Raw genomic sequence first — 14453 nt, 5'->3', positions numbered from 1 at the left:
CTAAAAAAATTAATGTTGCAGTTAACATTTGTATTAAAGAAAAATAATTTCTCTTTTTAAAAGGATAATGGTCAAATTTAATTAAAAAAGGGCTAATTTGATAAAAAATGAAAATGTTAAGGACTAAATTTATCATTATGCCATTATAAAATTATAATTGTTCTGGGGGGCCTCTTTCCAAAATTCCTAATTCATATTCATAGGGTGTTTTTCTCATTTTTGGAACAAAACTCAGAGATTATGAAGAAAAGTAGAAGATATAGAGGTACTTCTTTCCATTGAAGTAGGGTTGGTTTTGCTTTTATATTTGATCCGAAAGTATAGGGATGTGTGGCCAAAGACGAAAAGGACATAGAGATAAAGAGAGAGGGGGGCACCATTGAACATATTTAGACAGTTGCCTGTCTACTTGTCTTAAAATGTTTTCATAGATACGATTTTGGTGGGAAATAATTGAGAAAACAACACAACAACATTTACCAAATCTAGAAATAATGGTTTAGGGAAAGATACTTAACTGCTTTTTATTGTAAATAAATGAAATTTTAATAGAGGAATTTGTTTTTTTATTTAATATATAGGAATTATTTTATATTTTTTTAGTATAAAAATTTTCATGATACCTTTTTTTCGATTGTGCATAATTTTATGCATTATCACAAACCAAAAAATAATTCAATAATACATCACCTAAAATGAAATTAATTAAGTTTATTTATTTTAAAAAAAATTCTGATATATCATCGACTGGTTGACTATGTTGTTTTCTTATAGTATAGAATTTTTAATTTATAAATATATTAGTTAAAATGTGTTTTAAGTCCTTTTATTTTTCGTATATTTAGAATATAACATCTTTATTTTTATTTAAAGGATTTAGTCTCTCTACTTTTAGGATTTTAAAAATGCAAGTTTAATTATAAGCATCATTAAAATTCTTCTGCTAAATCTTGGATCATTACAATGCCAATTTTTTTTATATGACTGTCAAGTGGGTATGTTATATTATTTTAAAATGTCACCCCCGTGAATTTGACAAAAAAAAATTAACTATATTAACAATTAAATTTAAATTTTGAAATCTAAAAAATATGACTACATTCAATTATATAAAGAGTATAAGGACTTATAGCATATTTTAACCACCGCTCAAATTCATTTATTTATCTATAATTTTACAAGTAAAAGATTTTGGTTTCGATTTAAAAAAAAAGTTTATGTAAATGATTAAAATTATATAAAAATTCAAAAAGAAAAGTATAAAATAGAATATGTTTCATTTCGAACTCTCTCTTAGCAGCTTGTATGTAATGGGAAAAGATTGTATGAAACAGTGACGCCACGTCATCTGTATCCCTTTCCAATAGTTTTATACCACACCAGTACTCTTATCCTGAATTTCAGGATTTTATCTTGAAAAAAATCAAATCCAAATTAAAATACTAAAATTCATAATAAAATCCTGAACTTCAGGATAAGAATACTGATGTGGCATAAAACTATTGGAAAGGGACACAGATGTGGTATCACTGTTTCATACAATCCTTTCTCGTATGTAATATGGTAGCGCCCGGTCTTCCATGAAAGCTTTTGTATTGGCTTGTACAATGCCCAGCGCTGAAATTATTTGGATTATAATCAAAGCCATCGCCAAGGCTGGGGAGTTCATTGCTATTGTCGGCAATATCAAAAGAATCCCAATTCCAGAAATAATTGGGGTACGATGGAATCCGACAGCCTTAGGATGATTGTATAAGCTGAACATTGATGGCTTGACATGCCCAAAATAGGTTGGCTGACATACTAACTCGACTTGGCAGCAATTTTTTGTGTATTTGTTCGACCGCATTGTACCCATCATGAAAGCTAATGCTGATGGGATTATTTTGTACCATACAATGGTTTAATATGTCCCTTTTCTGATATAAAAAAGGAGCAGCTTGACAGGGGTATTTATTGGTTGAAACATTCGATGAGGAAGCTAGATAAAAAAGCCTTTACGAGCGTTTGTGATCTTGTGGCCGCTTTGAGAAGCAAGAAATTTGGGCAATATTCAAGGTTGAACCTTGTCTCCTCAAGATGTTATGATTCAGGCTAAGACTATTCATCGGGATTTTTGAGTCTAGAATCTCATGTTTGTACCTTTGCTCCATAGGAGGTTAAGAATTGCTTATTGGGATCCTCTATTGTGACGGAGAGTTAAAGCTTAATGTCAATACAACTTGGAGTACTGATGAGAGACGCTTAGCGGTTGGAACGATCGTTCGAGACTCAGAAGGGTTTGCCCGTGCTAAGTAGGTACTAGGTGGGCACCTTCGATGCGCCTTCCACCGAGGCTTTGGCAATTGTTGACTCTCGCAAGAGGGCGTGCAAGTTGGGCATTAATCATATTATTGGCGAGGCGGACTGTTTATTTATTGTTAACAAGCTTAATAGTGACATTTTATACTTGTTAATTTATGGAAGTATCGTTAAGGAGGTCGTTTCCTTGTGTGATCATTTTAGTTTTTTTGCTTTTGTTTTGTCCATCATTTGACCAATAATGTCACTCATCAATTGGAATATTGGGTGTTGGATGAAAATAAAATTAACTTTGATTTGGATTATACAAATTTTACTCACTCATATTAGATGATGTTATTTGATTTATAGTATAGTGTTCTTTTAAATATTTTCCATATGATAATGATTTTAAAAAATTTTAAATTAATGCTGAAAATATACTTCATGAATTCCAAGTTGCACTCAATTGGAAAGGTGCATTCATTCAAATTTCTTGTGAAAAGAAGGGACCCAACTCATTAAGTGGTAATGACAAAACCAATGTTTTCTTCTTTATCTCAAGTGCAAGGACAAAACAAAAAACAACCCAAAGCTCCAAACAAGCTGCTATTGTGTTTTCTTTTCTTTCTTTCTTTTTTATTCTTAAAAATCACTTTTAAGTTATTGTATATATATTAAATTATGTAATAATCATGATCTAAGGAAAAAAATATTTAAAAATATATATTATAAAAGATTTATTTATTAATTGAATCATAGAATTAAGGTATTTATGTACAAAAACATTTGATTTATTCTAAGGAGTGATTTTTAGTTTATTTATTTAAAGATTTTATATACAAATATTAAAAGTAAAAACACTATTGTAATAATATATAATGTTTTTTTAAAGTTTTTAAGTTATTTTCTAATTAAGTTGGTATACTATCAACTTGTGACATCACTTTATTAAATATTTTAAGTTAATAAAAATGTATATAGATGCATGAGCAGGAGTTGTTGAAGAGTTGATTTACTCATCCTAACTTGAAAATTTCCTCAAGGAAAGCCTTTGTTATATTCATTAATTTACATCTAAAACCTAGCTTGACAAAGTCACTTTCAATTATTTTTTGTTGCGTATGCTCCTCCGCACCTCACGAAGGGGTTATTTTTGCCATATCTCGCTTAGGATCGAGGATATGTCACTCATGACTCAACCACTTTGGTGGACAATTGTCATTTGCCATCAATATAGCTTATAACCCAGACAGATCAGATCTTATAGTCAATCTAATAAGTCCACCCTCTAGGTGAACCCTCATCTCCATTTTCATCCACATTTCCCCTAGCAATAGCTAATGTAAACCAAGGGTTTGATGAATGAATGGACTATTTAGTCATTTAAAGTAGGTGTAGCCCATGATCACCTAAATATGCATTAAAAAATGACCAGCTAGAAAGACTTTCAGCTCTATATGAAAGACACAAATATACAAAATTGAAGAGCTTCGGGGAGCTAATATGCAATCGGCTAAATCCTTCGTCGAACCTCCACCTCACAATTTCAATAGCCCACATAGGAGCCGCCTCTTCTCTTAGAATAGTTAGAGTTATGTGATCCAACTTTAAAAGTTCATAGATATAATTTATTTATTAAAAAAATAAAATAGAGAGATAAAATAAGGGATATGTAGTTTAAACTTTAAAAATATGTGTAGTCGAAAATCTCGTGATTTTTTTCAATAAGAGTTTTCTATATAAAATTTATATATTTTTATTTTTTAATTATTTTATAATTATTTCTATTATTATTGCCGTATAGTATAACAAAAATAAAAGACGAATCCTTAATGGTAGCATACATAAATTGGATTTACAACACTGAATCAATTGATGAAAATAATGAAATAGGGGTCGAGCCTAGTGCTCATACATATGGCTTTCATGGCTCCTGTGGGGTTAATCAGAGCCAACCCTCCAAAGTTCTCTTCTTAGAGTTATCTAAACAAAATCAAATTTCAACTAAATAAAGGTTAAAATGTGCCATCAATCCTTAAACTTTTTATAAACTTGGAATTTAGTACATATATTTTTATTTTCAGTAATTTAATTCTTTTATTTTTTTAAATTTAGAAATTTCAAAATTTAGATCCAAATTTAATTGTCAACACTGTTAATTGTTTTCATTAAATTTATTAGTGTGACTATAAAAAATAATGTTATAATAAATATAAATTTAATAAAATAATAGTAAGAATTTTAAAGATTTAAGTTGAATTTTAAAATTTAAATTACAATGTAATTCTCATATAAAGTTGAAAGTATGCAGTACAGTTCGAGTTTGGTGATGTCTCGATAAAATAAAAATAGATCCATATTCATGTGTGCGGTAAGTGGAAATAATATACGTGATTTTATAATATATCTTTTTGAAGAAATTTTTATAATAAATTTAAGTGAACTAAACTTTACAAATACCTCTCTTTGCACGTGACTAGCATTTCAATGGACTTGTCATGTTAGGCGACTTTTTGCTACCCTTCTTAAACCTAGCTATGGGAGTCTCAATCAAACATTTGTTTCATTTATTAATGGGTTAATTCCCCCAAGAAATTCCTAAACCACAACTCAATTTTTAAATTCATCCTAAACTTTCAAATGTTATAATTGAATCTTCAAGGTAATAGTATTCTATCAATTTAACTATTTCATCAACTTCATTGTTAACTTACGTATTAAATATTAACTCAAATTTAATGTGGAGTATATTTAAAATAATTAATTAAATTATAAACCCGTAATATAATAACACTTGTACATTTTTAACACGATAAATCCAAACGGTTCATATAATAACTATAAACATATTTACAATATAATCTTTATGTTTTAAAAATGCTACACATCAAATCTAAATTTACATACAACACTTAAATTAAGTTAATGAAAAATTTAACTGATACAATACAATATTTATATTTTTAGAGTTGAGACTAATTTAAAATATCAGGAATTACTTAAAAAACACTTCATATAATTAACCCTTAATAATATTATATTCTAATGATGGAATTTATATCTTTTTCTTTAAAAGGAATATCCTTGAATCTGACTTGGAATAGAGACAAAAATCCACAGTCTCTCTATATATACCCATTGATTTCTCAAGCTTGTGGCCTTGAAAGCCACATATTCCATGCAAAGGTGTAGGTTGTTTTTAAATTTGTTTGGGTTATAATTAATTAGTTTTAGTTTATTTTTGAATTAAATATTCAATTTAATACTTGTAAAGACTTGTTTTAGGTTAATATGTTAAAAAGAGCCTTTAAATTCTATTAAAATTTATTTTGATATTAAAAGTGTATATAATTTCTATTTTATTAATAATAAATTATACAAAATAATTTTATTTTAATATTAAAACAATGCATAAAAAATTATAGGATAGGGACTTATTTAACTAAAAAAATAGTTTAAAAGCTTGTTTAAACAATGTGCAGTAGTTTAAGGGCTTTTTTAGTATATTAGCCTTTATTCTAATTAAAAGTGTAATATAATTATAATTTAAAAAATGTTAGCTTAATGATAAATTTGGCCACTAACATTTGTATGTTTTGTCAAAATAGCTTTAATTGTATTTTTTAGTCTTTTTTGGCCATCAATTTTTGTTCTTTTTTTTTCAATCTACTTTTTCTAACAGATTTAATGAATAAATTCAATGTTTCAAATTTTCTTTTCTTTCAAAAGGTTTCAAACGTTAGTTTGTTGATAACTTTTTCTACTGAGTTAATTTTTTTTAGATAGTTACATTTATTTTCTTTAAATTAAGAGTTTTTTAATTTAATGTATTGTTTATTTATTTTATTATTTTCCACGTGTAATTATCTTATTGGATTATCTAAGTAATAAATTACATCTCATTCCACATAATCCCCATTAACTTTTTTAATTGTACTTTCATTAAATCTGTTAGAAAAAGTAAATTGAAAAAAAACAAAGGTTGATGGTCAAAAAAGGCTCAAAAATACAATTAGGGTCATTTTGACAAAACATGCAAATGTTAGTAGTCAAATTTGTCATTAAGCCTTAAAAAAACTAATGTTGGAGCGAAGAGATTAACCACGGTTAGATACTCTAATTTAAAGAAAGAAGAAGGCTTAATATATAATTTGATAGTTGAGTTTGACACTTTTTTCTAATGCGAAACCTGCGTTATTTTTTGGTCCAATATGGTACATGTATTTGTAGGGGCAAAACCAGAAAAAAAAATTTGGAAGGCAAAATTAAATTGCAATTTTTACGATAGAAAAAATGCAATTTCACCATTTTAATAGACTATATCTTTATAATTTTTAAATGATTAAATTAATTTTTTATATTTTTAAGGGGGCAAAGTGTAATTTTACCTTTACTAATTTAAAATTTTAAAAATTTTAAAGGGGCCATATGAAAAAAATTTCATTTTAGGGGAGGTCAGGGCCCCTACCAGCCCCCTAAGTTTCGTCATGTGTATTTTGGCAAGAGTTATACATTTTGGTACCTGAAGGTAACAATGTTAACTTTTTCGTGTTTAATTTGAGTTTTAGAGTTGATTTGATAAAAATTCATAATTAGCTAATAATATCAACAATTAACTTTCATCATATCAACCCTAAAACCTGAATTATATCACATTAATCGGATTGTATTTGACAAAATAAACACAAAATTAAATAAATTCACAATTAACACTGAATTTATTCTATTAACAAAATCATAAAAAATTCAGATCGAATAATGCTAGCAACTAACTTTCATGAAATCTACACTAAAACCCAAATTAAGCACTATAAAGTTAACACAGTTACCTTTGAATATGAAAAAATATAATTTTTATCAAATACAAATACTAAATCGGACTAAAAAATAATATGGGTACCAAATTAGAAAAAAAACTTTAGTACGAAATATAGCTAATAATAGCGTTTGAAATGAGATTGAAAATTTTAAAAACAATATTGGTGTAGTCAGATAATAGCATAGGAATGGAATGGTGCATTGATGAATTGAATTCCAAAAGGAATATTATATATGGGTTGTTTTCAAATTAATGAACTTCCAAACAACCAATATAAATATATTGAAAACTATGTCGTAGGGGATAGGGCTTCTTCTTTATACGTTAGAATTCGCTGTCTTATCTTATTCTATCCCTCTTCTCATAAATAAACAAATAAGCAAAGAATGTGGACAAGGTATATTTAACTTTATTATAACCTTGACGAAGTGAATAAGTGCTTAATTAGGGGAAAAAATGTGGGTTTTAATAATTAGTTGAGTGGTTAGGTTGATTTGTAGTATATTTATTGGAATGGTTCAGTTTTGGAGAAAGAGAAAAAAAAATATGTCGTATCTAATAGCAATTAATGAAAGAATGATTAAAATATTTGATTTCGAAAAGTTGAGTAATTAAATTAAAAAAATTAATAGTTCAGTAACCAAAATAGAACTAAAGCATAATTTAGTGACTATTTTTATAATTTACCCAAAATAATTTTAATTAATAATCAATCCCTAATAAATTTGAACTCTTTCTTGGGCTCGATTAATTTGATTCAATCATGTCAATTAGGTTAAAATATGTCATAATTCCCTATATTTTTCACAAAATTAAAAATTTGCCTCTTTACTTTTATTTTCAGGCATTTTGTCTATCTACTTTTCATATTTTAAAATTCAAGTCTAATTTTTAACACTATTTTTTTTTGTTAAATTTGTTAATTTGACATTTTAAAATAAAAAATACTCACTTGGTAGCCATATAAAGAAAAAACATAATAATGAACCTGAATTTAATAAAATATTTTTAATAGCGTTAACAATTGGACTTAAATCTTGAAACCTGAAAAGTAAGAATAAATTCCTAAAAATAAAAGTATAAATATTAAATTTCAAATTTACAAAGAGTAGAAAGTTTTGTGGCATATTTTAACCTTCAATTGTAGAGTATAAAGATTTGTGGCATATTTTAACCTTCAATTGTTATTGAAAATATATATTCATTTTTTATATTTAAATTTTAGGGATAATATACTTTTTTATCCCTAAACTTAGCAATTAGGTTCACTTTGGTGCCTATACTTATTTTTTGGTTCACTTTGGTATTTGAATTTGACAACTACATTCATTTTGATCCATGAACTTGGACTTTGTCAGGATTTTATTATGTGATTGGTCTTCTTCAAACAAGGTTGGATTGGTCAATCAAACCGATTGGACTGAGAACTAATCAGTAGACTAGTTCGAACAAAATGGTTGAACTGATGGGATAAGAAACTACTTGAAACCGGTAAAAACTGAAAAGTGGGACAAAAACCCGTAATTGAACAAGTTGAATTTATTCAATATTTTATTTTTATTTTTATGAATTTCTAGTTATTTAATTAATTATCTTTGGTTTAATAGTTGAGCCGATCAAAATCAATTGAATCGGGAACCATTAGTATAACCGGTTCAACCACCAGTCCAGTTATTAGAACATAATACGTGACACTCTAAAATTGTACAACGTCATCACCTAAAAATTTAATGTTATCATTTGAAAATTTATATATATATATTTAATTTTTAAGTGATAACGTAATACAATCTCAAAATCATACGTTATTTTTTTATATTTTTTTAAGTTGAAATTAGCAAATATAAAGAAGAAAATATATTATTGGAATGAATTGAAGTATTTTAAACATAAAAGCAAAATTATGATGTTGGGATAATGATAAAAGATTAGTGGGTTGAGGGAAGTATGCAATTGCAAGTTGATTTGTAGTTGAATAGAATGGGACGAACCCGACCTCAATGGAGACATTGCCAATGCGCTTTCATTTATTCATTTCATAATTTGAAAACATATTAATCATGCTTTCGTCTGATGTTGTAGTTGAGGATGGAGTCCACCAAGTTTTGTCATTTTCCATTTAACCCACTAACCTCCCTTTTTTTATATTTCATTTCCTTGGAAGAGGATTATACTCAATGCGAGATTAAAGGTGGGTTTAGACAGACGGTACAGATGGTACAGTGTATTTAATTTATTTTTTGTTTCATGTTACAGTATCGCTATAGTATCTAATCTTACTGCTACAACTGTTTTGACATTAAACACAGGTAAATGCACCGCTTATCCAAACCCACCCTAAATTTTAGATAGCTTAATTTTTTTTAAGAGTTTAATAAGAATTTTTTTAATAATATTTTTAGAAAAGGTATAATGAAAATTTTCAAATAAAAACTTTCAAAAGATTTCAAAGGAATATTAAAAATTTTCAAAAAGGGGAGGCCACGTCGGCTATACTCCACAAAAAAGGATACATTGTCATTGGCCTTTGACAATACGAGATTATCTAAAAGTTATAATGTTGCATTGATTTAAGGAATAATGAAATATTCCAGTAAATTTCAAATATAATATCGCATACTGGATAAGATTAAGATATTGAAATTTAGGAGTAATCTCAATATCATTTCTTCTTACATTTGCTTAGTAATGTGGCATTTTTGACAAATTTATTCTATTTTTAATAACTTTAATTCATTTTACTAATAAAAATTAATGAATCAACATTTCTTGTTTTTTAATGTGCAGAGTATAAACTAATTAGCCTTTTCTCATGGACTGATTTATGATGGATTTCAATTTTAGTCCTTTTCTAATAAACAAATGAAAAAAATAGACAAATAGGTTTTGACGTATCAGATGTTGGACTTTGTTTAAAGGGCCACCCCCAATTTGGGCTCACTTTTAGCTTATATACATAATGATAATAATAAAACAGGTATATTATTACAAAAAGACTACATGCAATATCATTTAATATTTTAATACTGCATTTCCATTTAACTTAATTTTTTTAGATTTTATATGCCAAGAATTTGATTATATGATTAATCTGATTAGGTTTTATGTAATTTAGTTCTTTATTTTATTTCTTCCTATTCAGGTCCTTTTCAATTTAGGCTCTAAAATATTTTTCAAAAAATAATTTATTTTTTGGAAATAATTTACTTTTCAGGTGTTTAGATAAATTTGTATAAAATATTTTCTTGCAGATTTCCTGAAAATATTTCATAAAGCTATTTTAAATTAAACAAATATATATTTGAGAATTTATTATCTTTTCATTGTTTAATTAAGTTTATTTTTTATATATTAATAAATTTATATTTTAAATTATTTTTACATATATTACAATAAATAAACCAAATTAAATATGTAATAATACTCAATTATTAAGCTAGAATATTAACCGTTATAAATTGAAACAACCAAAACAAATAATTTATTTTTAACTGTGTTATAAAAAAATAAAAAACAGATTGAATAATTATAAATTAGCTTCCAAAGCACAATTAATACTAGAAATTAATAATATTATCCAAATGCATAATTAGTACACCACATGATAACAACTGTAATACCCCCTACCCGTATTCATTGCCGGAATAGGGTACGAGGTATTACCAGAGTTTACGAATTAATTTTTAATTTTTTTTAACTCAATATAATCACTTTATAAATATCTAACATTCCCTGCAATTTTAAACAAAAAACAATCCACATCAACCAATCCAATTCAACATATTTTCAAAATAGATTAACGCATATAGATTCTCGCATATTTATAAGATAACATCATCACATACCAAAACCAAGATTTGTTACCCATACCATTGGCTGACCTTACATTCATTTCACAGAATCATTTACTTTATTAGCTTATACATGCCATTGATTTCCAAAAAAAATTTCTTTATATACCGAAATCCTGAGGTTGATAGTATGATGTGTCTTCGACCAAATCCGACCTCCGAGCTCTTAACACTACAAAACAGGGAAAAATGAAACAGGGTAAGCACTTTGTGCTTAGTAAGCTCATGCAACAAGAATTATACTTACCTAATATTTTCAATACAATACGATAAACATTCATATATCCATTCAATGCATTATTACCCTAACATGCACAAACTCAACATTCAAGTTAGTAGAATAATTTCTATGTACCAATAATATATACCATGATTGATGAGCTCATCAATACCATGATTTTCATTTCCTTGTTATTTTTCCATATTTATCCAATTGAATTTATCGGAATTTCGATGGATTTTCAGAGGTACACTTTTAGTGTACAATTCCGGGTCCGTCAATTCATATTCATGTGCGCACATTTCCATTTCAGAGAACACACTCCCGTGAACCTCAACCTTGCAGTGGGATTACCAGTCCAGGCTAAATCCCCTGCAATGACAATTACTCTAATGAGCTTGGATCTGAATTACCAGTCCAGGCCAAATTCAGACCCTAATTCAAATTACCCGTCCGGGCTAAATCCATTTTCCACATATTCTTCGGGAGGGCTATATCAGGTTAGGATCACCCGTCCGGGCTTAATCCTTTTTACCGTCAATTCCTTTTCAGAGATCCATCGAATTTTCCTTTCATTCAACCTGGATTTCTTCCCCTTTTTATCAAATATATCAATGTTTTATCAATTTTCATACAATAAATATTCAAATCATATTGACATCAATAACATACATTTCAAGCATTTAAGAATATAATTCAAGTTACATGAACTTACCTTGATACTTGTTCGTGTACAAAAATTTACTAATCCTGAACTTTTTCCTTTCCTCGATCTAGCTTCTTATTTGAATCTTCTGGATCTACATAAATAAATTTAATTATCAATTTAATACGTTTCATGTTCATATGCAACAATTTCTATAATTTCATTATTATTATTTATAGTTTATTCAAAGCTGTCTATTTGAGTTATAGTCACTAAATTATTTATAACTCGAGCTACAGATCTCCAAATTAAGATCCGTTAATTTTATCTGAAACTAGACTCATATATCTTCTTACCATAAAATTTTAATAATTTTTAGTTTATCCAATAAGTACAGTTTATTCTTTAAAGTCACCCCTGTTCTGCTGTCCAACAGTTCTGACCCTTCTCCACTAAAAATTAATTATCTCTTCATACAGAATTTGGATATGTTCCCGTTTGTTTCTCTTGAAAATAGACTTATTCAGGATTCTAGACATATAAATTTAAGCCCATAATTATTTTTATTAAATTTTTTATGATTTTTAAAAGTCAGAACAGGGGAACCCGAATTCATTCTGACCTTGTCTCACAAAATTTATTATATCTCAAAATTTAAAAATCTATTGCTTACACCGTTTATTCTATGAGAAACTAGACTCAATAATATTTAATTTCATATTTTTTTCATCTTCTAATTAGATTTCTAAAATTTATGGTGATTTTTCAAAGTTAGTCTACTGTTGCTGTCCAATATTGTTTTAGTGCAAGCTATTTATTACCATTTTTCCCCTAAGCTTTTAATAAATGATAATTTCGTCCCTACTCAATTAGCCTCTCAATTGAGAAGATTTTTCTCAATTAACACTTTATTATATCACCTTAAACTAGTTTACAACCTTTAGGAATCAGAATTTCAGCAATAGACTTTAATTCCAAACATTTTCACAATTAAGTCCTAAAAATTAATTTCTATTGAATTTACCTAATAAAATCATCTCATAAACAAATTAAAGCTTTAATTTCATTCTATTTCATCATAAAATTACAGCATTAAACCATGATAACTTTCAATTTCATCCATGAAATCAAAAACTAATGAATTTAATAGTAGGACCTAGTTGTAAAAGTCTTAGAAACACAAAATTTACAAGAAAAAGACAAGGATTAACTCAATTAGTGCAAAAATTATGGAATACCAGCTTAGAGAACCCTCCTATGGCATTTTTAGCTGCTGGAATTGAAGAGAAATGAAGAGAAATCTAGATATTTCCTATTTAGTCCTAGTTTTATTTAGTTAATTTTGCAATATTCCAATTTTACCCTTAATTTATCAATTTTCCTGCTGATTTCATGCCCTTGCCGTCCAGCCCAAATAAATTTTGGGTCTAATTGCCTTTTAAATCCTCTCTCATTAGACACTTAAGCTATTTAAATTATTTAATCATCCCATCCACTTTTACACCTTTTATAATTTAGTCCTTTTCATTTAATTAACTATCCAAACATTAAAATTTTCTAACGAAATTTTAATACCACATTACTAACATTTCATAAATATTTATAAAATTATTTTTGACTCAGTTTTACGAGATAAATGTCTCGATACCTTGTTTTTACCCAATTTCTTTAATAATTTCTTTTTCTAACTAACCACTAAATCGGTAAATTTTTTTCTATCAATATTTTCATACAATTTTCCTATTATATCAATTTTCATGCAAAAATATTAAAATAAATTTCTCTTTAAATCGGATTTGTGGTTACGAAACCACTGTTCCGATAATCTTGAATTTAGGCCATTACAACAACAACATTATCCAAGTGCATAACTAATATTACACCACATTAAAGTATCAATATCTTCAACCTTGAGAAAATTTTTAAATCCAAATTTTTTTATGCTTCTTACTTTTAACTAAAAAAGATTTGGCATCGGATTCATGACCGCACAAGATAATTGAACACACTACAAAGGAAGTCATCATCAAATCCTTCTACCTCCATCGACATCACTTCTTCGTAAAGATGTGGTGTCTTATCCGCAGTAATTTGTTCCAAAGCATTAGCAATTTTTCCATGTCGTTCACCCACAAATTTAACTTGTTCATCAACGACACTTTTTTAAGCATTTTTTCTTTTACGTTTAGATATGCCAAATGATGATACTTTTGTTCTTACCTCCTCAATCTATTCATTGCCGCAGTCTATAGGCACTGGATCTTGGTTACCATCATCCAAATCTATGTCAGCAAATGTTCTGACAAAACTCCCAGTTGTCATATCGCTGCTAACAACCAAAGCCATTTCATCATAACAATCAACGCTTTTATTCAAAAATGGTTCATACTTCTTGTGTGCCTGTTGGATATTATACACAATTAGAATAACAAGTAAAAAATAATTGAAATATACTTAACATATATATACATATATTAATATCACTACTACATCATATGTCGTTCTATCACATGTGATCTTTTTCATGTTATCATCCCATCCAAAACCACTTTCAGTCTGAATTGTGCATATTATCCGACACTGGTTTTTTACAGTCCTCAAATGATTTTCCTCATGTTTCGCATCACAGTGGAC

Source organism: Gossypium hirsutum, chromosome A08 (genome assembly GCF_007990345.1).
Source record: "Gossypium hirsutum isolate 1008001.06 chromosome A08, Gossypium_hirsutum_v2.1, whole genome shotgun sequence".
Taxonomy (NCBI): domain Eukaryota; kingdom Viridiplantae; phylum Streptophyta; class Magnoliopsida; order Malvales; family Malvaceae; genus Gossypium; species Gossypium hirsutum.
This window is presented reverse-complemented; position numbering follows the sequence as displayed.